Genomic DNA, 24,364 nt, shown 5'->3' on the forward strand with positions numbered 1-24,364 from the left:
AAAAGCACTACTTCCTCAGGCCTTGCTTTGATCTATAGGAGTGGCTGACTGAGAATCACAAGAGAAGTCCCAGGCTTTCTGAACACTGCTTAATAGTCGGTCCTCAAACTTAAATAAAATATTGTATTCTTAAATATACTATCAGTGCCATTTTGGGGTATCTTAAATAAAGGGAAGATTAAAAAAGGTACAATGTTTTGTTCTGCAATTCTTCAAGGAATTCTCAGCCTTCAAAAAAAACATATTTTTCTTACTTAAGTATCACTAATTAAAATATTCTGAATTTAGAGACTGGAGTTATAGTACACCAGGAAGAGTGCTTGCCTTGTACAAGACTGTCCAGATTAATCCCTGGCATCCTATATTGTCCACTAGGCATTACCTAGTGTGATCCCTGAGTTCACAGCAATCATAAGCCCTGAACAGTGCTTGGTTTGGCCAAAACAGACAAACAAAACACTTTTAAATTCTTTATGTCCTCCTTTAGAAAATCATTTAGCATCTCATTTTTCCTATTACTAATAGTGTATAGGAAAAAAAAGACATTTTTTCAGACATAACTAGTTCCTTACTGATATACAGATATATATATACACATATATTACATTGTGTAGAATCACAGAATTTGTATAATCGAATGAGCAAAATCCAAAATTGATCTTCCTCCAGGTGACAAAGAGATGGGCCACAGATGCATTGATGTTAAACATGTTTTGCTTGTACTTAGGCCATACTGGACAGTTCTTAGGGTATACTCCTGGCTCTGCATTCAGGGATCACTCCTTATAGGTAAGGGGGACCATGTGCAATGCCTGAAATCAAACCCTTGTCATACATATGCAAGCAAGTGCCCTACTAGCTGTACAATCTTCCAGCTTCTCAACATCACTTATTTTTAAGGAGATACAAATCAAAATCTAAAAAAGACATCACTCCACACAAATGACAAGGGCATTTATCAAAAAGACTGGACATAGAAGTAAGCATTCACAAGAATATGGTAAATAGAGAATTCTCTTATTAGGATTGTGCAGTTGGAATATGCACAAAAAAGCAACTTACCTAAGTAAAAAAAAAACACTACAGTTTTTAACATGTTTAACATCAATGCATCTGTGGTCCAACTCTTTGTCCCCTGGAGGAAGATCAATTATGGTTTTTTGCTCATTGAATTCTACAAATTCTGTGATTCTTCACAATGTTATATATGTGTGTATATCTATATCTATATATGTATATCAGTAAGGAATTAGTTAGACCTATAAAATTACTTATTTTCAGAGAGAAAAAGGAATGGAGATGAAAAGGACTAGCAAAATGTTTTTAGAATGATGTTTTATGTTAGAAATGTGGTAATAGGGCCGGAGAGATAGCACAGCGGTAAGGCTTTTGCCTTGCATGTGAAAGGTCACTGGTTCAAATCCCCACATACCATATGGTCCTCCGAGCCTGTCGGGGGCGATTTCTGAGCGTAGAGTCAGGAATAACCTCTGAGCATTGCCAGGTGTGACCCAACAAAACAAAACAAAACAAAACAAAACAAAACAAAAAAAGAAATGTGGTAATAAGAGGGTTGAAAAATACACACATATAGATATGTAGAAATAAACTCTTAAAGTCCGATAATATTTGAACTAACAAGGCTAAGAGGAAAATTGACCTCATCATTAGTTTTATTATAATTTAGGTAACAATGGTAGTGTGCTTGATCATAAAATAATTAACCTGGATTTGATCCCTGCCATCCACTATGGGCCTTCAGGCAGCACAAGTAATTCCTGGATGAACAGCTAGGAGTAATCCTAGGGCATCCCCAGGTTATGTTGCATACCCAAAATCAACCAAACAAGCAATAATATTTATGATTTGAAATATATTACTGTATCCTTGCCAAATTATTTCTTGAATTATCAAAATTAAAGATTCATAAAAGTTCTAGACAACAGGAGGAAAAAATGGTCTATAATATATCTGACACAAAACTCATTTTCTATTCAGCTCTTTACTGATCCATAACAATGAGAATCTAGAGGTTAAGGTAAGTACATTTGATTTTAATAAAATGTTTCTTTAAAGAGTGACCCTAATGAATCATTGTACATTTATTTTCATGAGCCTGATTTTCCTATAGAATTAACTATCAAAGAAAAACTATTATAAAACAAATGGTGTATTGCAGTTCACATATATTAAAATTACTTTTAAAATACTTAAATTATATATCTGTATACACTCAATAGACTTAAACTATCACTGTACTTATTCATTCTATCACTCTATAAGAACATAATTTATGGAAATTATTAGAGTTGCTTTTTAAAAATATATGTTTATATGTAATATAATATATAGATCAAAATGAAAATAATATTGCATATGACCAAAATTCAATATAAATCAAAAAATATATTACAATTCATTTAATCACTTTTTAAATTGAAATTCAACAGAACCTTTGAGAGAAAATATATAGAAAGGGATGATTACCAGCTTTGTATAACTTCAGAAAATACAGAAACTTGTTAATATATTTCCTTGTCAAATTAGTAATATACATTATTTAACATTTCTACTTGTTTCTAAAATAAATAAGATACTTAGAACTGTTTAGGAAGAGTAAAATATATAAATCTTCAAATGATTCATATAAGTAATTTCATAATATGGCATTTTATTTTTAACATTGTTTTGACATATTAATGTATTCAATTATTGTACAGATATTCTGAGAAAGCATTGTTTGCCAGGCAGTTCACTATCTCTATTCACAAAGGAACAAACTATATATGATTTATGTTTCTGAATTAAGTAAACAAAGCAAAAATATGTAATAAATCATGCCAAGTTCAATAATGAAAAAATACTTGAGATGAAGCAACTAGGAAGAATATAATTTTGTTTGTTTGATGGATGAGGAAAAATCTTTCCAAACAGGTGATATTACCATGAGATCTAAAAGGTGAAAAGGATCTCTCAAAGCAGAATGTATTAAACAAAAAATAACTCAAGAACAGTATAGGTGATATACACAATATATTAAAATAATAGTCCAAGAACAAGCCACACAGAATCATTTGTCTCTATAAAAATCTGATTTCCATTATAGTTAAATCTAAATACTACTAGTATAGGAACACAATGCCCTGTAATGTATATTTTAAAGCATAATTTGAATAAAAATTTTTGTGTGTAAAGTGTTCTGAATTACAGATGTGAAAAACAGAGCTTAGGGAGAGGCAACCCAATGCAGAATTATTTTGATTCCTAGAGATGACCAAAGAAATGTTTAGATGTAAAAAATTGTTTGCATAATCCATTTTAATTTTGTTATTTTTATTATATAGTTTAAAAACATTACTACTGTTTCAGTCCATTTGACATATCCATTCCCAGGATAATCCTTGCAATTAAGGTCAGCCTTAGTGAACATCTGGCTTCCCTCTCCTTGCAGTAGGCAACACCCATGGTTTTGTTCCCATTCTTTCATGATCCTCTTCCTCCTTTAATATTTCTTAAAAATACACGTATATTAGCCTATATAATTCAATGCCCATATAAACAGTCCCAATTTTCATTATAGTTGCTATTCACCATCAGAAGTCCAGAGTACTCAATAGTCTATCTGTCTCATTGCTTTTAGCTTCACATATTAGGTACCCCCTACCACTAGACAGTACACTTACTTTCACAACAGGAAGATATTTCTAGAAAGGGTACAATTGGGGAAATGTATTTCAATATATTTTTGGCAATAGAGGAACCAAGATTTTCTAACATGCTATATTCTGCAAAATATAGCTAGGTATTATTAAAACATGTTTGAGATAATAAAGTCTTCAAAGAAGAAATGATATTAATGAGAATTATCCTATATGTATTGATAGGAATCTGTACACTACAATTAACCCTTATTGTAATATTTTGGTAATTATTCTTAAAATATATATTAATCTAATATTATTAATAATACCAAAATATAAGAATGAAGAGAGAAAACAGGATTAAGGAGTTTGCTTTGCACATGGCTGAACTGATTTTATCCACAGCAACAGATAACCATCTCCTGAGCAATACTATGAGCGATTCTGAGGCAGAGACAGAAGTAAGCCCTATTGAGAAAGACTCTGAGTAAGGTCTAAAATAAGCAAAACCTATTTATTTAACAGTTGTGTAAATTATCTTTGATAGTCATCCAAATTTAGCTTCCTAGATCTCCTCTCCAGGACTTAGCAGTGAAGCCTTCAGGAAACTATATAATAATTTTAATAAAATTAGAATAAAATTTAGATTATTTTGATTTAAGTAATTTTGAGGAAATAAATTCTCAAACATTTTTTTCATGAAACATACAACAAATTTAGTTACCTTATGATGATAATTTACCACTTGTCAAATGATGTCTTATATAGTGTGAAATTGCATTAGGCAACACTTAATATAATCATACACTACCACCTTGAATTCTCACAATAACTTGAAGTCTATGTGTTGAACAAATACTTGCTAGTATGTTCATATTAAGGTTTTTTTTCACTTTAAAACATATTATTGTAATTTATTGCAGGTTTTTAGTTTTTGAATACCAATAAATATGTCCTCTTTGAATAATTATAGGCCTAATAAACAAGTATAAAGAGTATAGTCCAGACTGATAATCCAAATGAAAGACAAATTGAATTTGAATATTATGTCTGAGTTATATTTAAGTCATATTTCCTACTACACTCAGACAACAGGTATAAAAAGTAACAACATGTGATACAAAGGATTTATGAAGCCACTGAAACTTACAGCTATAGACAACAATAATATAAACACTCATTTTTAAACAACAGAAAAGATAATAAATGATGAGACACTAGAATGAATGACCATTCAAAGGAAAAATAATAAAATAGAAACAGGAAATGTCTCAAAAAAGTATCAGATGTTGGATTTAATAGAAAAAATACTTAATAGTTTCTTAAATTTTCAAATAACTAAAGTAAGACATGGTAAAGTCAATAAAATGACGTGTAAATCAACAGAAATATCAATAAAGAGCTAGAAACCATAAAAAATTTCAAACTGATGAGATCAGAAACTGAGATAAAAATCAACAAGATTTTTATAAGTCATAATTTGTCATGCTAAAGAACACATTAGTAAATGTGAATAGAGAAAAATAAAATTGTTGGTTTAATAGAAGGAAAAGAAGATAATTAGTAAATGTCAATGGAGTCAAATGGAAATATTATACAACACTAAGTGGACCTATATATATTGTGCTGCCACGAGGACATGAGAGAGGTCACAAAGTATATTTCAATAAGTAAGTAAAAAACCTAAACAGCTTCATTAAATATATAGCTATAAATTTAAAGGAGCTCAATAAATAACTAGTATAAGAAGTCTAAATCAGATTCATACCAAGAAATGGATGTAATAATATGGTTAAAATCTAAAGACAAAATGAATATTGAAAGCAACTAAAGAAAAATAATCTAGCACATATAAGTAAACATTAATGAAATTGTCATATTTCTCATAAAATCTTGGAGGCCAGTGGTATGGTCAATTATTTTCCATTTTAATGGGGTCAGGTAAAGTGAAATAATAAAATGTGTAAAGAAAAAAGCATTTTAATGGGGGGTGAATTAGTTTATATTATATTACTATAGTGCATATCTAATTCTATGGTATCTGAAATCTCACATGATTTTATACCACTATTATGAAATCTTAATATATACAATTTAAAAAATTGTTTGGGAGGTAAGAGGACCCAAGAGAAAAATAAAGAGTTTCTGAAGAAAATCTAACTGTATTATGAATAAAGCAGCTTTGTTGAAGGAGATGCTGACTTAGTAACTTTAAAAAGATGAGAAATCTATGAAACTACAGAAAAAGAAAATTAGAATTTCCTCTCTCAACATCATGAATTAGTAATTCTGGTTCTGCTTTATATGTGCATTGAAACTAAAAAATTTAGTAAATTGATATAAAGTTGTTATTGCTTGTGTACCACATTCCTTTAATTTGGAGTAGAAATTTAGAGGTAAGCAGGAGATAAAGTTAGATTAAAGCTATTTTTTGTGATGTGTGCCTGTCTCTATGGTGTGAGATAGTACCACACTGTAATTTTATTTGTATCTGCCTGGTGATTAGTGATGTGAAGCAATTTTTCATGTGTCTTTTGGCCATTTGTATTTCTTCTTTGAGGAAATGTCTGTTCATTTCTTCTCATTTTTTGATGGGGTTATATGTTTTATTTCTTTTTTTTTTTTTTTTTTTTTGGTTTTTGGGCCACACCCTGTGACGCTCATGGGTTACTTCTGGCTATGCGCTCAGGAGTTGCTCCTGGCTTCTTGGGGGACCATATGGGACGCCGGGGGATCGAACTGCTGTCCGTCCTAGGCTAGCGCAGGCAAGGCAGGCACCTTACCTCCAGCGCCACCGCCCGGCCCCTATATGTTTTATTTCTTATTAATTTCTGTCAGCACCATGTGTATTTTTGATATTAGTCCCTTGTCTGATGGGTATTGGGTGAAATAAGTCAGAGGGAAAGAGATAGACATAGAATAGATTCACTCATCTATGGGTTTTAAGAAAAATTAAAGACATTACTGTAGTAAGGCCCAGAGACAATAGAGTTAAGTGCTTGGAGGTCTGGAAGGGCTGGCTCACAATTTGAAACTCAGCACAAAGAATGGTGAATGCTGTTGGGAAAATAACTACACTAACAGCTAGCATGACAATGTTAATGAATGAGAGAGGTAGAATGCCTGTAGCGATACAGGCAGGGGTGAGGGAGGGGGCATTGGTGGTGGGAATGTTGCACTGGTGAAGGAAGTATTCTGTTTATGACTGAAACCCAACTATGAACATGCTTGTAATCATGGTGTTTAAATAAAGATTTATATTTAAAAAAGCTATTTTTAATATAACAAAATTTACAGATAGCAACTTTAATACATGTGCTTATGTATCTAAATTTTTATAGATACTGGCTAGTTTTAATATAAATATGCTCATATCTAGAAGAGTAAATAAAGATAAACTTACTGATCCAAGGACAGCCAAATTTTCTTCTGAATACGCAGCATTCACAGAGTGCGTGTTTCACCCACAATTACAAAAATCAAAAGGAAAAGTTACAGATGCCATTCTCTTAAAACTATTACACTGAAGGAAGTACAGTGATTAAATATGTGGCTATGGTAGCCATGACACTGGTTTAAAGTCCCAGCAACCTATATAATCCACTGAACATCACTAATATCACAGAGACAAGAGCAGTCAAGGAGCATTGCCAGTTGATGCCCAACTACCTCTGTATCCTCCAAGAAGTTTATAATGAGATAATGCTCAAATGAGAGTAAAATGTCTGAGATAAGCAAAAGCAAATCAGAAGTAAATCACTATAATCAGAGAAACTACGGCAAGCAGTTGTATTTAATTATTTATTTCACTTTCTTTCCATAAAGAAATTGTCTCTAAATTTACTTTGCTGGGTGTTTCTGGTTGTTATTTGTTTGTTTGCAAACACACCCAGCAGTGATCAGGGTTTACCCAGGGTCTGTGTTGAAGGTTTAGTCTTGGCAGTGCTCAGGAAAGGGTTATATAATAGAAGGCTTTGAATCCAGGCCTTCTATATGTAAATAATGTATTCATTCTCTTAAACTAACATTCTGGTTTTAATTGCTATTAATTTAAAAGAATTTCTATAATTATAGCATTCATTTTAATCAATAATCATTAATACAACATTAATATGTATACATATACATTTGATAATCACTGAAATGACTTTTGGCTCCATATAGGTAAACAACAATGAATATTTGACTCAAATTGCATAAATACTGTCCCATTTAGATTATTCAGTGTTCTAAAATCATGTTATCACCTTAGTGAATTGTCCAAAGTAGTCAGAAACTGTCCTTCCAACAATAGAACTTGTCTTATTTTCTAGATCTGTTTTGCCAAGAAGAAAGTAAAAATAACTGTCTCTCTTACTTAGTCTTATTTGCTACTTTGGAAACAGCTCTGGGAAGCAAGTTCTGCTTGTCTGTCACGTCTGAGTCCACATTACTTGCCAGATTTATGGAAACGTTCTGTAGTCAATTAAGCTGAAGGTGTTATTCAGTGACATCCAATTGAACTTCAATTTCAACTATAGAATTAACACTATGAAGATTCAGGCTTATCAGAAAAGGGTAAGAGAAAATATACCTTATTCTCCTGACCATTTATGTCTTATTGAGAAACCTGGAGGAACTGATGATAACTAACTCATGGTCTGACACTATTTTTTATTGACAGACAACTTTTTACTGCAAATATCTGTTTTATATTCATGATATAATTGCCTTCATATTTTTAATAATTTTTATTGTTAACAAAGTGAATTATGAATCTTTCAAAGTAATATTTAAGGTACATAGTGACAATGAATCAGGGCCATTCCCACCACTAGTGTTGTCTTCCCTCTATCCCTTTTTCCAGCATTCATCGCATATATCCTTCATTTGCCCCCAGACTACTAGTGTAACTGCTCTGCTCTGTGTATAGCTTGTTGTAGATTGGTATTGATTCTGTTGTTATTAACTTTGGGTTTGGTGTTTGAGTCTGATCATTTTATATTTTCATTCAATATTCATATGACTGTTTGGCCTGGTACCCTTCCTTTGCCCCCCTCAACTCATGAGGCAACAAAATGATTCAAGTTATGTGGTTCTGTTGGAAAAAGAAGCCTTAGAGGATTATGTCTAGAGGTTATAAATAACAATTTAAAATAACAAATGGAAAAAAGAAGAAAAATAAACAAAAAAATCCAGCAACTACAAATAAAAGCCCAGTGCTACTAAAAACAATCACCATCGTATAATAACCACAAGATTGAAAGAAAATAAAATAAATTAATATAATAAAAAGGAAGATAAAAGAAAAAGAATAAAAAGAATAAATAAATAAAAAGAAAAAATAAAGGAAAGAGGGCTGGTGTGGCAAAGTTTTGTGTTTGTGTGTGTGTGTGTGTGTGTGTGTGTGTGTGTGTGTGTGTGTGTGTATGTGCATAGGCACAGTAATATTGGGGAATCTAGAAAGGGAATTCTCTTAAACTAAGAGATACAGGTTTTCTCCGCCCTTGAAACATACTGCCATGGGAACAACTACAGGTTCCATACAAGCTCATTTTCACACCCCAACATCTTTTTATGGTTCACGAAACTTTCCGCTCAGTTGTGGATGATAAAATCAGGCATCTGTAGCTAGAGATCTTAGTATTTTCACAGGTCATAGGATGAAGGCTAGGATAAAGTATTTCTTTACAGTTCTAGAAGTTCTGTTCCATCACTGTTGTTGTAATAAGTCTTCTGTAATTAGTGGTCTTGGTTTTTGCTCAAATTTTAGGTCAAAGTCTAGCATGAAGTCTTTCATTATGGTTCCTGAAGTTCTGCTCAGTTGCAGTTGATGAAAATTGCAGGCAATTTTTGACAGATTCTTGCAGCTACCTTAAATTCAAGTAATACTGGAATACAAAACAAAACATGAAATTTCAACACATCAGTGAAAAAATGGGTGATTTGTCTTCAGATGTGAACAGTGAAAATGAGTCATTGAGGGTAACTGTTGCAAGGAAAATCTGAAGTTAACATAATAAATATTCTGCATCTAAAAAGTTCAATAACTAGACTTAAAATATACCAGGCACAAAATAATTCAAACAGATTTTGTTGAGGTTAATGGATGATATCAGATCATAATATTTTCAAGTACTTAGGTTATGACAAAGTATTTTCTTTCTTGTATTTCCCCAATGAAAACAATTGAGATTAAAAGGGTCGCTGAATTATGTTCTTTTCAATAAGAAAAGAACTTTCTTTTCAAATTGATTTTTGAACATCAGTGATTCCGGAATAAGAATAAAAAAATAGACACTAAAATTCCCTGACCATTTTAGTTGTCCTTTCTAAGTCTGACTTTTGATGTATAAAGTAGAAAAACATATATAAGATAGAAGTTATGGGGAGATTACGTCTATAAACTTAATTTTAAAGGCCTAAAATTTAAATTGGTGGATGCAGTTAAAAAATGGGTGTTGTGACAGAAATATAGTACCATATCATTTTCTCATATGCAATAAAAATTTCAACCTACTTGAAGTGTCTTTCTGTCATTTAGCTTCTTACAGATTAAATTATTCTTCAAAGTTCATATTTGAAATGCTAGCTCCCTGTACCTCAGAAAGTCACTGGAAATAGCATTGCATGTAGTTAAAAATTTTGTAATTCTTGTGTGGGGATGATTTCCAATAACATAATTAAACAGAGAATCTTTGCACATACATACACACACACACATAGAGAGAAGGTAGAGGCAGGAATATTGTGATGCTTCTTATAAGACACTATATAGGCAGTAAAAAAAGGACATTTAGGAGAGAGGCATTAGGAGATGATCTCACACGTTACTAAAAATTAACAAATGATGCTTATACAAGTTTTTCTTTTCAATTTTAGCTCCAGAACTGAAAGACAACACATATCTCTTTTAAGTGGATGTTAGTTTGTTTTGAAAATAATACAGAGGCTATTGTGAGTACACAGTCTTCTACAGAGTTGCTAGACACTCATTTATAGTCTGCATACCTTGCTAAAATTTATCTAATCTAGCCCCAGCTAATCTAGTTTACCTTTTTATCATGATGCATTTATCATTTTGAACATTATCTCTATAAAGATTGGTTAGAAATAGCTCTTTATAAACTCTACTACAATGTTATCTTTCGTAGAAAGTATCAGATCAAAATTAAACTTTAGCACATTATACTAATAATAAAGAAGTTTTATTTTTGCTGAAATATTTTGATATTTATTTCTTCAGGACATATATTTTTCCTACAAAAGTACTCGAATTTTACCATTTCAAGTAATCACTTAAAATTATTTTCACATTCCCATAATGATTCTTTTTAAAACTGTAATCTAATTATGCTTCTTTCTAAAGAAAAAAAATTCTGTAGAATGACTATCGAATAGAAGCAGGGTGTGTGGGAGGAGTAGATGGGGAGGCATTTGTGTTGAAAATGTTTCACTGGTGAAGGGAAGTGTTCTATTTTATAACTGAAACCCAAATACAAATATTTTTGTAATCATGGTGCTTATATAAAGGTATTAATTTTAAAAAAGAAAAATTTATAATTTTTCCTCTCTAGAATAATACTGAAATGCATTGAAATTTTTTCACAACCCAAATGGATCTGAACACTAACTTTCTTCATTGGGGGAAGGGGGCACACCCAATGTCTCTCAGGAGCAACTCCTGGCTATGTGCTTACAATTTGTTCCTGGCTCAGAGGACCATATGGGAAGCAGGGGATCGAACCCAGGTCCGTTCTGGGTTGGCCATGTGCAAGGCAAACGCCCTACCACTATGCTATCACTCTAGCCCCACTTCTTCAGTTTTGAATCTTCCACTCACCTATTTTGTCTTAGTTCCACTATGCTAAAGTGGAAAAAAAAATCAATTTCACTGTGTTAACATAGAGCAACCAAATTATACAATTCAAGAATAAAATGCTCTATACATTTAAATTCTTTTTTTTTTTTTGTGTGTGTGTGGTTTTTGGGTCACACCCGGCAGTGCTCAGGGATTATTCCTGGCTCCAGGCTCAGAAATTGTTCCTGGCAGGCACAGGGGACCATATGGGACGCCGGGATTCGAACCGATGACCTCCTGCATGAAAGGCAAACGCCCTACCTCCCATGCTATCTCTCCGGCCCCTACATTTAAATTCTTAATTAAAAATAAAACTTCCTTGTTAGTAAGAAAGTCACATGTAATACCTGAGAAAGACCTCTACTAAAATGTATTTTAATGTCAAATATAATTTAATTTACTTGACAATTTTCACATCAAATTTCTGTACTTTTTGGGGTGTTGAAGGTTCAGAATGGGTAAAGAGGGGGACAGTCTGGGACACATAGGGAAGTGCAGAGTACAGGGATTAAAGCTGGATAAGATGCATGCAAGGCAATAAATGACCCTCTGTACTATCTCCATAGGCCTGTGTAATTTTGAATCTGTTCAACTAATTTAATCATTAATTCTCATGTGACTTTCTAAAAGTCTTTTACAGATCTCTTGTTAAAGTCACCTTTTTCCAGGATGTTAGGTCACTCAATATCCTACCTGGCTTTATAGTTTCCTTATAGAACCAATTTTAATATTTATGTATTTTTCTTTATATTCTCTCACTAGATAGTTTTTCAGAGGAGAAAATTTTTGTATTTACTGTTTTCAAAGGACCTGGACAAAAAAAAGTATATCTTTTAACACTAAACCCTTAATTTATGTCATCCATAGCTTCAGAATCATTTAAATTATTTAACAATTTGAAAATAATAAATCATCATTGCATAAATGATTTAAAATGTACATTAAATTTTTATAGATTTGGTTAAAATACATAATTATTGCAATATAATGAAAAAGAAAATATAAATTAAAGATCAATTTTGTTTATAATTAGATAAATACAACTCGGGAATCTTAAATATTTCATAGGGATTTACATGGGTTATGTGAACTCATCATAGGAGTTACAAATGGGTTTTCTGAAGAAAATAATTCTGAGTTCAAAATACTTCTAAACAATATACATGCGGATACATAATTGTGTTTAAGATGAAGAGAAATCTTATGTAATCCATTAAAAATAATGAATGAGGGCCTGGAGAGATAGCACAGCAGCGTTTGCCTTGCAAGCAGCTGATCCAGAACCAAAGGTGGTTGGTTCAAATCCCGGTGTCCCATATGGTCCCCCGTGCCTGCCAGGAGCTATTTCTGAGCAGAAAGTCAGGAGTAACCCCTGAACAACGCCGGGTGTGGCCCAAAAACCAAAAAAATAAAATAAAATAAAATAAAATAAAATAATAATAATGAATGAAATTGAAAAAATTTTAAAGGCAAATTATTAAAATATTATAATGTAAAGTAACATTTATATGGACTGGAGAATATAAAATATTTTATTTTTTCTAAGAATAATTGAAATCAGTTGAAAAGAGTAAGTTTTTGGAAAGCAGTTTATGTGATCAAATACAGTTTTTGGTAGAATAAAGTAAGACCATTATGTTGGCAGTGGATAAAGCATATGAATGTGTTACTGTAGGTGACATACTTTGAAGGAAATAGAAAATTATCAAAAGAAATATGTAGTTAGAACTGCTGACAGAGGAAGGCACATATAATCTTCGAAGTATTAAGGGGTAAAATGCAAAGAATGTATTAATTAACTATTATGAATAGAGAAACTGGATAGTTTATACTAGTTCTTTGACTTTCAACAAAATGGACTAAACCTTGCTACTGTTGAAGTTAATAAAACAAATAGGAAAAGGACCAGTGAATGCATCAGCAGGATGACTCAAATTCTTTTGATACATGTAAATATTCAGTAAAGGTAGTAATTGCATAAATCAGAGTAAAGTGATTAAAGTTAAAGATTTGAATATGTGATAAATAAGTGATAATTTCATTATTGTAAATAAAAATTAGCTTACAGTATAAGGACATATAGCTTATGATGAACAACTACAATAAAAAAGATGGAAAAGAGTGAATCCACATGAAAAGGATTAAAAAATGATTTTTTTGTTGATAGCAAATTTTATTTTCCATCCATTTTTCTAGCTCTATTCGTTTTAAACACAATAAAGGTAGAGTGTCAAAAATTTTATGAGGAAATATTTCTTAGATTAAAAAAAAAGTCTAGGATATAGTCTTTTTTATGGTTCTAGAAATTCTCTGTTGTTGTAGTCAGTCTTCTGTAATTAGTAATGTTTTGTTTGTTTGTTTGTTTGTTTGTTGCATAAATCCTAGGACAAAGTCTAGGATAGAGTCTTTTCTTTTGGTTCTAGAAGTTCTGCTTAGTCACGGTTGTCAAAGTCCAGATGAACCTGGAGAAAAACATGGGAGTCAAAATAATTTTTTTTCAATGTCCAGAAAATTCTTAGAAAACTTGAAGATAGGACAAGTTTAAATACATGTAAAACTACAACATTTTAACTCCAAGAAGGAGAGTGGTGATTTTAATGAGGTTCATATATGTGTTTTAGGAAAGCTCTGTCAATCAAAAGTAATTGCAGAACTTAGATAAACTCAAACACTTTGAACTCCATACGGTAGCACTGAGTCTCTCATTTTCTATTTACTTGTTTTTCAAATTCTTAGAAAATATAAAAAAAATTAGACACATTGTATAAAAAAGAGTAATGTGTTTTGGAATCCAATTGTATTTATATAATGAATTCTAAGGGAAAATTATATAATTTATTTTAAGTGTTAAATACAGAATTTCTCTCTTAAGAACATTGTATACATTTCTATATTTCACATTTTAAATAATAGTCTTTAAAGTATGATTTTTGAGTAGAAGCATCTCTGAATAGTAGCTATGTTTAATCATAAATACATATTCTCAGTGACATGACTTCCTTAGTTATAAAGTTAACTTTCAAAATTATTCTCACTATAATATTAGAAAATGCGATATAAGATTAATATTTATCTCTCAAATAAATCAATTATTTCTAAATTTATTTTAAAGCAGTTTCAATAAAATATTTTAAGAAAACAAAGTGTTTCAATGTTGGGATGCTGTTTCAGAACTCTGCTTTCAAAAAAATGTTTTTTTGTTTTAGGGCCACACCTAGTGATACTCAGGGGTTACTCCTGGCTATGCACTCAGAAATACTGGCTTGGGGGACCAAATGGGATGCAGGGGGATCAAACAGCTAGTGCTAGTGCTGGCAAGGCAGAAACCCTACAGTTCTGCACCACCGCTTCAGCCCCTACTTTCAAAATTTTTCCTGAAAAAAAATTTACTACAGTTCTTCTGAAAATTGTGACTTCATATAATGATAGATGTAATGTAATAATTATGACTTTAGTAATGCATTTTATAGAAATATTTAATAAATAATTTTTGGTTGTGAAAATCTTACAAAATATAATAAGTTCAGTGGTTTAAAATAGCATAAAAATTATTTTCTTAGTGCTTTGGGCTACAACTCTCCCCATTCTGTTTGACTTGTTTCAAAACTTTAGCAGAATCCTTCCTCATCACTTGATGAATTCCAAGTGAAAAGAATCTTTAGTACTCCTGGATGAGCAACTGAGTTATTTCAATCTCTGAATGCCTCATTGCACCACATTTTCTGTGTGTGTGTGTGTGTGTGTGTGTGTGTGTGTGTGTGTGTGTGTGTGTGTTCACATGGCCGTTTCATATAAAAGACATCTATTGTATTGGGTTATGGGGTATACCCAATCCTACATCCCTCTTTTTGTTTTTTAGGCCACACCCGGGGACACTCAGGGGTTACTCCTGGCTATATTCTCAGAAATCGCTCCTGGCTTGGGGGACCATCTGGGATGCTGGGGGGGTCAAACTGCAGTCAATCATAGGCTAGCATGCGCAAAGAAGACACCTTATGTCCTGTGCCACCACTCTAGCCCCTACATATCCATACCTCATTTTAATTGATTACATTAATGATGACTTTATTCCAAATCCTATCACTTTTTGTTGGACTAAAAATTAGATTTTGACAGATACCTTGCGTGTGTCACAAAATTCAATGTCTGATAAACATGCACTATGAAAAACCAGAAATATACCCGGTGTCCCATATGGTCCCCCGTTCCTGCCAGGAGCTATTTCTGAGCAGACAGCCAGGAGTAACCCCTGAGCACCGCCGGGTGTGGCCCCCAAAAAAAAAACTTAAAAAAAAAAAAAGAAAAACCAGAAATATGATTGGCCTTGTACTTGCTTATGTTCAGAAGAGATTTTCTTGCGTGATTTTTATCTATACTAAGTATGGTTGTCATTAATCTATAAATTTTTATATGTTACATAATTACATAGTGGAGAATGAATGTAGTGACTAAAGATTGCTGGTCTAGCCTTCTCACAAGTTCAATTCCAGCCTTCCTGAGCATAAGATCTGAGTCATTGAACAATTACCTCAACTGTATTTATAATTAAATGTTTATAATTACTTTTAGTCACTAAAAATAAATCCATCCTTAAAAAGTTTTAGAAGAGATGGGTACCTAATACAAACTCTACAATGACGAGCTTCTTACTACCATTAAAAGCAAAGTCTAAGCATATGAGAAGAGGCACCATCAGTTACTAGACTCCCAGTGCTGCCATGATAGTAATTGCTTTAGCAGATAAAGAATGCCAGTATAAAAACTTGAAACTTTACTAAAATTCTTATTTCTATATAATGGGGAAGCAGAGTAATTATTTCATTCAATTTGTATTTTTAGTATTATTTCTAATACCCACAATCAGAAAATCACTATTAAAGAAAATTACAGCTCTCAAGATAGGGCTCAAGGCTGGAAATGTAGAAATTACAAAAAAGAAAACATAAGTTTCATCATAAAAATTCTTTCTCAGGTCATTGGTCTAATATGAAATTGCCTTACCTCATCCAAAACCTCAAAAGAATAGAGAAGTTTTGTGTTCCTGACAAATATTTCACCAGTTCTTTCAGAGAGTATAAATTTTAAGTTCAGAATTCATCTGAGCTGAGAGAAATTTTAATCCTCATATTTGAGAATGTTATAATAAAAAGTAAATATTAAGCTATTATAACATAAAATATGAGGAAGAAAAAGTTGCTTAGGATAATTTAAAAATACAGTATTTAAGAATCTAGAAAATATTAAACTGTCTATATACTGCTACTCAAGAAGGATTTTTTTTTGAAATGAGGTTCATTTGTCCATTTATAGAAGCATGATTGCTTGGTTTTCTGCCCTGATTTGTAATCAGAAATGATATTCCAATATACTCTGCAAAATCCAAAGGTTTAAAATATAGTAAAGGAAAAAAAAATTGCCAAGCAAATGTTTTTATGTTAAATAGAAACTCAGAGAAGCATGGGTTGATAACATTCACTAGATCTTACATGGGGAGTCACTGAGAAGCCCAGTAAGTTGAAAACCCTTCCAGAAAATCAGAACTTCAAAAGAAACTTCATTGCTGCTGGATAAACCTGAACTATTTCTCCTAGCTCCTATCCCAAGAGAAAGGATATTAAAGTTATCCAGTCAGCAAAACTTGAGGCTAAAGCGAGTATTGGAGAAGATAAAACAAAACCCAAACTCATTTCACTTGCATTTGCACACCAACTTTAGGTAATCTAGGCATTAAAAATACAAAATTTGAATTAAATAGAAAATGCATGACAGGTAATACTCCCTTGTGCCTGGTGTAGCAAATGGTAATTCTTTATGGAAGAAATTATCTTAAAACTAGAACTTTTGATTCCCAAAATAATTTCCCAAGAGAGAACACAAGTCGAAGTTAAAAAAATAAAGCAAAACAATGTAGTACATGCATCATCTAAACCAATTTAAAGCTTTTATGAACTTTTATTCAGCTGTGGCTTCTTTTAGTCTTGTTTCATTACTACAACAATCTAGCCATCTTAGTAGGTCTCTAGTCTGGAGCCATAGCCTCCAATGTAAACATTTTTTTTTTCCTCTGGTCTCCTTCTAAGGTCCTGGGAGCTTTCAGGATCCAGTAGACCTCACTGAAAATAGTGATTTAAAAGATATAGACTCATCCCTCTGAGTATATATATATATATATATATATATATATATATATATATATATATATATATATATATGCTGCAATAACATATATAGAAAATTAATTAAATTTAGGCTTTAGTACTTAATCACAGAGACCAAAACAAAAAGTCTTTAAAATACTTTCAGGGCAGTTTCTGGTTTGTAAGGATCTTGAAGTCATTGTACCTTCTTAAAAATAAGTCTGGAGTTGGTTTGATAGTACAGTGAGTAGGATGCTAGCCTTTAATATGACCAACATAGATTTGATTACCATTTTCCAAATATCCCTGAGTCTTGCCAATAATGGCCAATGCGTGCAGAGCCAGGAGTAAATTCTGCAAAACCAGATGTGGTCCCAAAACAAAGCAGTAAACAAAGACAAATTTGAACATTCTACTAATGGCCTAACTCTTTTACCTGAAAAATAAATGAGGATCCTAGGTACATCACAATCTTCAAGTGAGTGAGAGGAGAATACAGGAAAACAAGTTTTCTGAGTACAACTGTTGTGAAAACCAGTGTTGAGCAAGAAAAATTGAGCTAGAACTGTGGATTTGCTGAAGATTCAGGTAGGAAACATCTACTGTCAAACTTTAACTAGGTTCTTACAGTAAATAGTAAAGAAAAAATTTTTGTGCTCCCAGATGAAGAAATGAAGAGGAATTATTAAATAATCAACACTTTTGTTCTCAATAACCTATAAGCAAGGTTATTTTATCAGGGTTTAAACTGCTAGGACTTTATCAGTTTAATTGATTTGGGAGATGTTCAACTTTCTGTTAGGTAAAAAATAAATACCTCAGTCTAAATCATTCACTTATTTTGTCTGATTAAATTAAGTGTGGGGAAAGGGGTAACTAGAAAGTATTTTGAATTCAGAAGAGGGAAAGCCTCACAAAGTTCTAGCACCTTTTCATAGACTGCAAAGTACATAGTACAATGACCCAATTCACCACAATGATTTCCCCAGGACTATTAACCTCTTTCCAGTTACATCAGGTATAGGAATGAAGAAAAAATTACAAGATCTATCAAAAGGTAAAGGCAAAGTTTAACACAAAAGAAGAGACAAACATGAATTACAAATGAATGCAGCTATGTTAACTCATTTTACATAAAATGCATAATAATAAATGGTGTCACTTAAAAAAGGAAAAATAGTGTATCACACTTTAAATTATGTGAGCCTGCCTGCTCTAGCCAAGAAAAACAATATTTTCCAGACCCTGGTCAATGTGACCATAAATTTATTGGACATTATTTCTTACAACAAAGCTTTCCGCTCTTCCTTTTTATTAGTAATAAACTCATGAGACAATAAAGAAATAATTTTTTGTATTTTTATAGTATTCTGCATACATTATGTTAGCAGTTTCCAAAGTGACCTCATGTTTACAAATAAGTATATTTATCTTGTTTCTAGATGGACAGCATTATTGATTCATTATTGGACTAACATTCAACATGAAACCCCATACACTTCCTTAAGTTCAACACTAATCTTTAATAAACTCCGGTACATAAGACAAATGCTTTGCACATAGGACAGTGTTTTCATATTGAATTTTCATGGCATAAGTCTTTACAAGATGAGAGCTCTAATAAGCAAGAAATGTGCCTCATTCAATTTCAGCTGTGAATCATGTGACTCAGTATTTTATCATTTAACGATACCCACAGATTCTGCCACCTTTGTTTCCACTGCACAGACCAACAGTTTCATGTGATTCGCTTGACTTCAAAGAACTCTAGAGGTACAATTTTCTCTCTGCATTTGGTCAAGGGGCCTCTATGAGAGCCCCAGAGCTATGGGAGCTTGACCAGGACTTTCTGCAATGGGCTTTGCTGCTACTCTTTGGTAATAATCCAGGATGGAGAATATGAGGCCTCACTGTATGACACACTGTCCCCAGAAAAATGAGAGAGGATTTTCTGATTTCCTGCATGAGGCAGTCAAGAAGACAACGAACATAATCTCATCAGGGCCCAGCACATAAGGGTGGAGGCAGATCCTTGCCATGTATTTGGGCACACGAGAAACATTATAAAAGGCTGCTGCCTCACTCCCTGCCTGCTTTCCTGAGTGAGGCAGCCAAGAAGACGACAGCAAACATAATCTCTTCAAGCTCAGCATAGGGTAAGTTGTCTCTGCCCAATAAGTGTAGAGCCAGAGGATCGTGGCACTCAGCTTTGCTCCAAGGCTGCAGACATCTTCTAGCTTATGAATCCCAGCATAGGACGTAGTAAAAAGCACACTATAAGCTGGCAATGGGGAAACAACACAGGACAACACCATGCATAAAGAATGAAGATGGCAGCTCTGATGACCTGAAAATACTAACCATGTAGTTAGCCTCTCATATAAGGAGGTTATAGTAGAAATATGGAGGATATCCAGAGAACTCAAAGAAAGCATAGATCAAGTTCAACAGACATAAAGATATAAATCAGAAAACTCCAAACTGAAATAACAAGACAAAAATCTCAGTAGATGATATGTAAATCTCAATGAAAATCCTCTCCATCAAAGAAACAGCAACTGAGGACAGATTCAGTGAGCTGGAGGATGAGTTGCAGAACAACTCTATACAACAGAAGAGATTGAAAAAGAACCTTAAAGCATATGATAAAACAATGGAAAAATATTCAAAGAATATAACAGATGAAAATAGGAGTTTTTGATAAACTCAACAGAAACAATATAAGAATCATTGGAGTCCCAGAAACCCAGGTAGAAAATTCCAATGAAGAATCAACAGTCAAGGACATCATTACAGAGAAACTCCCAGAGCTAAAGACTGCATGCAACCAAATCCTGCATGCCTGAAGAATACTAGCTAAAAGAGACCCAAAGAAAAACACCTCATGATACATCCTGGTCATAATGATGAATCCCACAGATAGGGATAGAATACTGAAAGCAGGAAGATCAAAAAGGAAAATTAGATTCAAAGGAGTATCCTTAAGTTTTACAGAAGATATATCACAAGAAATCCTCAAGGCCAGAAAGAGTGGTGGAATATAGTGACAAAACTCAACAAAATGAATGTTTTGCCTAGAATACTACACTCAGCCAGATTCACTTTCAGGTTTGAAGGAAGTATGCATAGCTTCACAGAAAAACAGAAACTTTACAGACTCAAAACCAGCCTTAAAGGAAAAACTTAAAGGTATACATTAAAACAAGATAGGTCTAAAGATACACCAAAATTCTAATCAAAGATAGCTCTAAATCCTATGATAATTATCTCTCTCAATAGCAATATGCCAAATAATAATAGACAGAGAGTGGCCATATGAATAAAAACGATGAATACAGAATTCTGCTGCCTACTGAAACATATTTGAATAGTCAGGATAAACACAGATTCAAAATCAAAGTGCAAGCACACATCAAGAAGGAAGAAAAGGTTTACATAAATAGCTTAATGACACAGCTTATAAAATTAGATCAACAAAATAAACTCAAAATAAGTAGGAAGAAGGAAATAAAAAAGAATAGATCAGAAATTAAATAAGTGAAAACTCAAAAACAATCCAAAAGATCAACAAAAGTAAAAGTTGATTATTTGAAAAAATAAACAAGATTGATAAACCTCTAGTAAAACTCACAAAGAGAGGGAGAAACAATAAATCAAATTAGAAATGAAACTGGAAGATCACTACAGATAATACAGGTATCCAAAAGGTAATCAGAGACTATTTTGAGAAGCAATGCCACAAAACATAAAATCCTGGGAGAAATGGGGAAAATAAAGAGAAAAAAAAAGACATTGTTGTAATAATGCCCAGAACGATAGAGATGAAGGCTTAAAGGACTGGCTCACAATATGAAACTCACCACAGAGTGATAAATGCAGTTAGAAAAATGACTACACTAAGAATTAGCATATCAATGTTGATGAGTGAGAGAAGTAGAATGCCTGTCTAAAATACAGGCAGGGCTTGGGAGAACAAGAAAATGGGGGTCATTGGTGGAGGAAATTTTAACTGGTGAAGGAGTGTTCTTTCTATGACTAAGTCCCAACTACAAACAGGTTTATAATCATGGTGCTTAAATATATATATAAATATTATATAATACAATACATAATATATAATTATATAATATATAATATTTGAAATATTAATAAAATATAATAGTCAATACTATTATATAAAATTATTATAATATATTGTAGCAGGACAGCCCCTGAAGAGGTTGACTGATGGAGGGATGGAGAATGAGGCCCTTTTCTTCCAGCTCGGAGCACGTGTCTGCCACCCTGTCTAGCCCACGGTTCTGAGGTGAAACGGCGGGTAAACAGCTCGCAGACAGTCAGGCTCGTGGAAATATTTGCTTTATTCGGATGGACAAAACTGAAGTCCAAAGACTCAGCTTCAGTTCCAGCCAGCAAAAAAGCCCCCGCCTTCCACAGACCCTTGCTCTTATAGTCCAGAGTCAGGTCCCACCCAATGGTGGGATCAGATACCAACCAATGGTGGAAGCAGAATCAGGTCCTACCCTAGGGTGGGGGCAGAATGCCAGGTCACACCCTAGGGTAGGGCACAGATTAGGGTGAGCAACATAGTAATCCCCCAAAATATTTACATACACAACAATATATAATATGTAAATGTTATATAAATATATATAAATAAAGATATCCACAATCACATGCAACCTTTTTATGGGGGGAAAGTACTAATAAATTTTAGCACAGCATTTATTATCTGAATACTGAGAATTTTCCCTACTTTGATTACACTAGAAAACGAATATAACATTGCCAAAATGATTTGTTCTCTATAGTCAGTGTTATAAATTCTTTTTTATTGTTTGTTGATGCACAAATATATATTTTGTTCAGTTCAAAGGGGATTTACTCATGAAATTCTGGAATCAACCTCAGAATCTAGAATGCAATGCATGGGCCCCAGCTATCTTTCTACCATCTATAAAATAATCTTTTAATATTTCAATTTTTTTCTTCTTAGGCCAGAGCCGGTGATGCTCAGGGGTTACTCTGGCTATGCACTCAAAAATTGCTTCCAGCTCGGGGAATCATATGGGACTATGAGGGATAAAACCAAGGTCTGTCCTGGGTCAATCTTGTGCAATATTTCAAATTTTAAAAAGCCACATTTATTATGTTTTTTGAAATTTATGTCCATGTTTAATGAGTCAGGATAAAAAAAGGAAATTTCATTTTTTACATTTTAATTATAAAAACGTGTTAGCTGTGAAATATACTTTCTTTTTTGCTTCTCAGTGTATTTTTCTTTTGCCTCTTTTCATTAATTATCCAGCAATGCTTAGGACTTATTGCTGGCTCTATAAATAGTGAACATTCCTACCTATACTCAGTGGACCATAAGTGGTGTCAGATATGGAACTCAACTGATAAAATCCAAGGCAAGCATCTTACCAGCTGTACTATATTTCTGCACCATTTATAAGGGTATCAACAAAATTTTACACTCAAACGAGCATAATCATCATAAAGATATGAAAGAATTCCAGCAGCAAAATAAAAATTCCTCTGCCACCTTTAGTTAATTGTTTTATGAATAGCTTCATTATAGACCCAATTTCTGTCTATAAATTTGTCTTTTATAGAATCCCAATCAAATAGTAGCATAATAAACATGATTTTAACTATCCATCTAGCATGTGGATTTATATATGTTGCTGCTTATCAGTAGTCTTTGTTTTTTTTTGCATTGGTGGGTGTATTGTTTTGTGTGTACCTCAGTTTATTTATCCATTACTAGCTTGAAAATATTGTAAATATTTTCAGTTTGGGTGATCACAACTCAAGTTTCTTCAACATTTACGTGTTATTATATATATATATATATATATATATATATATATATATATATATATATATAAACATTTGAGTTTTAGAGATAAGTCATTTGGAAATATCTAATAATATTTGATTTTTTGGTTTTGGTTTTGGGTCACACATGGCAGAGCTCAGAGGTTACTCCTGGCTTTGTTCCCAGTCCCTCCTGGCAGTCTCGGGGAACCATCTGGAATTCAAACCTGAATCAGTCCTGTGTTACAAGGCAAACACCTTACTGCTATTCTATTGCTCCGGCCCCTAATAATACCGGTATTTGTAATTTTTGTTTGTTTGGGAGTCACACCTCGTGATGCTCAAGGATTACTCCTGGCGCTCAGATATTGTTCTTGGCTTGGAGGACTATATGGGATGCTGGGGGGACTGAACCATAGTCTGTCTTAGGTCAGCTGTGTGCAAAGCACTCCCTACCCCTGAGCCACTGCTATGACCCCTATTTGTAATCATTTTTAACTTTGCAATTAATATATATTATAACCACACAATTCCCCATACATATTATATCTATGAAGAAAAAAAGCACTATCATCTAAACTCATCTTCTAAGATTTTATTTCATAAATACAATTAAAATCCCCTTTTAAAACTTTTAAAGAAAGCTTAATTCATCATTGGGGTAATAATGTAAAAATTATCTCAACAAAGCATCTTCTTTCTAGGTAAAGTGTCATTATAGTTGTACAAAATTCATTCATTATAATTCTACAAAATATAAAAGCTCTGTGATAACTCTTAAATAACCTGTACAGAGTTGGCTTCAGCTTTTTTTTTTTATAAATTCTTTGACTATATATTTTTACATCAGTAATGCTCTATCTGCTTTCTTAAATACCTTTCATTAACTCATTAATGTGTTTGGTTATATTCCAAATTAATTT

General features: G+C 32.8%; 1 pseudogene; it reads right to left on the reverse strand.

The window, feature by feature from the left end:
- Positions 1-24,364, reverse strand: part of LOC126004318 (inhibitor of nuclear factor kappa-B kinase subunit alpha-like) — a 61,288-nt pseudogene that overhangs the window by 1,499 nt on the left and 35,425 nt on the right.

This window comes from Suncus etruscus, chromosome 3 (assembly GCF_024139225.1).
Source record: "Suncus etruscus isolate mSunEtr1 chromosome 3, mSunEtr1.pri.cur, whole genome shotgun sequence".
Classification (NCBI taxonomy): domain Eukaryota; kingdom Metazoa; phylum Chordata; class Mammalia; order Eulipotyphla; family Soricidae; genus Suncus; species Suncus etruscus.